Source organism: Triticum aestivum, chromosome 4D (assembly GCF_018294505.1).
Source record: "Triticum aestivum cultivar Chinese Spring chromosome 4D, IWGSC CS RefSeq v2.1, whole genome shotgun sequence".
NCBI lineage: Eukaryota > Viridiplantae > Streptophyta > Magnoliopsida > Poales > Poaceae > Triticum > Triticum aestivum.
Window position 1 is genome coordinate 463,033,852 of NC_057805.1, and position 4,962 is coordinate 463,038,813.

A 4,962-nucleotide genomic window follows, 5' to 3' on the forward strand; every position below is an offset into this window, starting at 1 on the left:
CGGCCTAGGTGAAAAGGGTGAAAAATATCCCCGGTCGCCGCGCGCGCGGAAAGGCCTATGCAAACGGTTGCCTCTAAGCGCTCGTGTGCACAAACAGAATAATTTCGTTTGAAATGAAGACGTACTAATTTTGAAATGAAGACATGAGTTCATCATTTCTCATCTAAATTTTTCGCACGTAAACCAATCACAATTTTACCACGGGTTTGATTTGCTGGCGCATTTCAGGTCTGGTGTGCTATATGTAAGACATTTTTTGGCATTTACCGTGCATGTTTGCGTATAAATCAATTCCTAGCCGGACTGCATTTCCTGTCGTATGGGATAAGGATTGTCGTTCGATCTGGGAGCATCCAACGGCGCAGACGTACGATCCGTGGGGTTTGGGTTCTGGCCAATCAGAACACACGACTCAGATCGCACGCGCAACGAGGGGGGCATCGGCCACGGTTTGGTAGGCACACGGCTTTCGTGTGTGAACCGTGTGCTATTTGAAAACATTTTTTTGGGAGGGGATATTTGAAAACATGTACATGTGTTGTCGAAAGGGATGAGGATCATTGTTCGATCAAGGAGAATCCAACGGTGCAGACGTACGATCCGTGGGGTTTGGGTTCTGGCCAATCAGAACGTACGACTCAGATCGCGCGCGTGGCAGAGGGGTGGGGGTGCATCAGCCACGGTTTAGTGGACACACGGCTTTCGTGAGTGAACCGTGTGCTCTTTGAAAACATTTACATTACCTAACATCATATTTTTGTTCGAATGAAAACTTGAGTTCATCGTTTCGCCTCCAATTTTTTTCCACGGTAAGAAATCATGAGTATACTGGAGAGTGTCATATACTAGTATTATGAATATACAGTACATATGATACTACCTTTAATTAATTATAGCGCACAGTATAATACATAGAGTATAGTATCATATATATATATATCATATTTATTGCCATGCATGACACAAATTAGCATCGCATTTAACATGATACAGTATCTACCTACTATATGTTACTCTAACCCTCTTTATATATATTTAATTCTTTGCCACATCAGCATAGATACTTGCTATTTCCGAGTGCATGACATTGTCGGCTATGATACCACCACTATGGTCAGCCTTATATAGGGAGTATCATATAGTACTATATATATAGTATCATGCATATGATACTAGTGTATGATACTACGTACGTACCTTCATAGTGCATATATAGTATCATATAGTAGTACTAGCTTCCTCTGTAAACTAATATAAGAGCGTTTAGATTACTAAATAGTGACCTAAACGCTCTTATATTAGTTTACGGAGGGAGTATATATCATAAATGACCGTATTTATGGCCATGCATGACACAAAGTAGTATATCATTTATTATATATATATGTTACGGTATCTACCTATGTTATTGCTTCTTTGCCACATCATCATATTTTCTATTCCCGGGTGCATGATACCGGCTATGATACCCCCACTATGGCCACCCTAATAAGGCTGGTCGTAATATGGGAGTATCAAGCGGTATGATGCATGCCAAGTAGACTTTTTGGATGATGTGGCACACAGTTAAATGATGAAAGAGAGGATGTGTGGTATCATATCATGATACCGTATCATATTAAATGTTGTACTACTTTGTGTCATGCATGGTAATTAATAAGGAACCTAAGATACTAACTCATGATACTATGCATGCGTGCATTACGGAGGTATTGCCGATCATATACTAGTATCATGCATATATACTCCCTCCTTTTCGGTTTATAGGCTTATCTCAAAATTTTAGTTTTTCCATTTTATAAGGCTCAACTTGGTTGTTCCCCATCACATGTCCAGATTCCAAGGTGCATTAAATCATTGCATGCAAGTATTGAGAGAAAGTTGACCAATGCATGTAGTATATGCATGCATGTATTACAATTAATACATTGGAAAACATAAATTTTTGAGGGAAACAAAAGCATTAATTGGGTGTTCTTGCAAACTACAAAAGGTATTCCACCACTCACCATCTATCTTGGTTGGTGAGATTTTTGAATGGAGCCCTATAAGGCTGGTTGTAATGGGGAATATCATATATATATATATACTAGTAGTATCATGCATATATATGATAGTGTAGCTAGGATACCAGCTACTTCCGTAATGCATAGTATCATAAGTTAACATCTTAGGTTGCCTTACTAATCACACAAAGTAGTAGTACAACATTTAATATGACACGGTATCATGATATGATACCACATCCTCTCTTGTGTGCCACATCATCCAGAAAGTCTAGTTGGCATGCATGATACCGCTTATGATAATACCATTACAACCAGCCTAGCTAAACCGGAAAGGAGGGAGTATGAGACTAGCTAGCCACAATGGAGAGTAGTACACTGGTAACATACACATATCCCTAGACTATATATGTTACTACCTTCATAGTGGGTAGTAACATAAGTGTAGTGTCATGCAAAGCTTCATTTCTTAGGTTACAAACTCATATTGCATTGGGACATGTGATGCTACAGTAACTATCTAAGTTACTGAAACTATCTCTCTCCTCATTAACTTATTGCCACATAAGCAAGTTTGCTGAGTTGGAGTCGGTATTACTGCTGAAGTTACTCCCACTGTGGCTAGTCTGATACAGGCTAGTCGTCTATGATATACTAGCTACCTCACTAAGAGCATGGTTAATAATACAACCAAGGGTTGGCTATAAGAAGTTGACATGTCATATACAGCCAACTTCTTCGCGGGTATGTACAATAATAAATTTTATATACGTACTAGTTTATCAATAGTTGGCCCACCTTACATCCTCACAAAGTGTCTTGGGTCTCCTGTTGCAGCTGGCTCTACTAACCAAGAGCCCGCTTCTCTTCTCTTTCCTCGAACTAATAAGCACATATATATTATTCTATTACTTATAGCCAAACTACCCACAGTGGGAGTAACATAGGTAGTAACATCACACATATCTAGATAAAATAGATGATGTGGCAAGCAATAAATGAAGAAATGGAGGAAAGTGGATATGTGTGATGTTACTACCTATGTTACTCCCACTGTGGGTATAGTCTTACTATAGTATGAGACTACCCACAATGGGAGTAACATATGTAGTAACATCACACATATCTAGATAAAGTAGATGATGTGGCAAGCAATAAATGAAGAAAGAGAGGAAAGTAGTAACATAGCTAGTTACTAGTAGTATGAGTAACATCACATGTACATATCAAGGCAAGATGTGTCTATAGCCTAATAAATGAAGTGTTGCATGTTACCACACATATATGTTACTCCCCACTATAGAGGTAGTAACATAGACTAGTGTAACACATGGGCATGTTACTAGTCTCTGTTACTACCCATTGTGGCTAGTCTGAGTAACATCACACATCTCGAGGCAAGATGAGTCTATAGCCTAATAAATGAAGTGTTGCATGTTACTACACATATGTTACTCCCCACTATAGAGGTAGTAACATAGACTAGTAACCTTTTATGTTACTACCCATTGTGGCTAGTCTTATGTCACTCTATTGTGTACTTATTTGCTCTAATAATTCATAGTATCATAGAGTAGCTAGTATCATATGTAGTACTTTATTTATATTGTCATGCATGACACATAGTAGCATAACATTTATTATGATACGGTTTCATGATATGATACTTAACCCTCTCTTTCTTCATTTAATTAATTCTATGACAACTCATCAAAATTGCCTAGTTGGCATGCATGATACTAGCTATGATACCACCTTACTATCAGCCTAGCAAAGGTGTACAGATCATTTGTGCGTCACTTTGTGAGTTTTCATCTGTTTGTTCGAGAAGCGGGGAGAAGTTTCAAACATTTTGGCCGCGAGGTGCGGCCGCTAGCGTAGGCCTAGTTGGTATTTTAATTATAGAAAATTCAGATGGAGTTTGGACATCATCAAAATCGATGTGTGCCTGTGGCGTGCTCTCACGACCCCGTGGAAAAAATTTGGTAAAGTTTGGCACAAGTTTTGATGACCGCTCCTTCCAAACCGGAGCATCTCACATGAAGGATCATGGTTTTCCAAAAGGAGACATGTCAATTCAAACTCCTGTGGCCGGTGACTTCATCGTTTGGCCTCATAAAAGTTTCCACGATGCGCAATCACCATTATACCACGGGTTTGATTTTCGGGCGCATTTCAGGTATCGTTAGCTATATTTAAGACATTTTTTGAGATTAACGTGCATTTTGTGCATAAAAATAAAATTACAACCGGAACTGCATGTGCTGTCGAAAGGGATGAGGATCGCCGTTCGATCTGGGAGCATCCAACGGTGCAGACGTATGATCCATGGGGTTTCGGTTCTGGCCAATCAGAAAGCACGACTTAGATCGTGGGCGGGGTGGTGGCGGGGTTTGGTCGGCACACGGCTTTCATCAATGAACCATGCGCTATTCGCAAACCAGATTACATATTTTTGTTCACACATACTGTAGTGAGATCGATTGAGTGTGCTACCTCTATGATATAATAATAATAATAACAACAAAAAACAGTTCATATTCATTGCCTGAGCTGACAGCATATCAAGGTCAACATATTAACGGTTCTTACATCAACAGAAAACCGGGCATAACTCACAAATTCAGTACACGCGACAGTTCTAAATTGAACGAATTAAGTTGCAGGGTAGGCATAAAGACTAGTCTTACAGCTTAATTCCCATGTACATGGGGGAAATGGGATCATTAAGTTAACCCCGAATGAACTTGGGGTTTTTGATGATTTTAAACTTCTTCTCTGTTGCACTGGTGCGTGATCCCTTGGCTGGCAACTCATCAAATTCATCGTACTCGTCCTGATCAGCAACATCGTCGACACCCAATACCCTTCTCTTCCCATGCATTGCTAAATGGCCGTTCTTATGCAAGGGGTCTTCCACAAAGAAAATCTGGGTAGCATCGCTGGCAAGAATGAA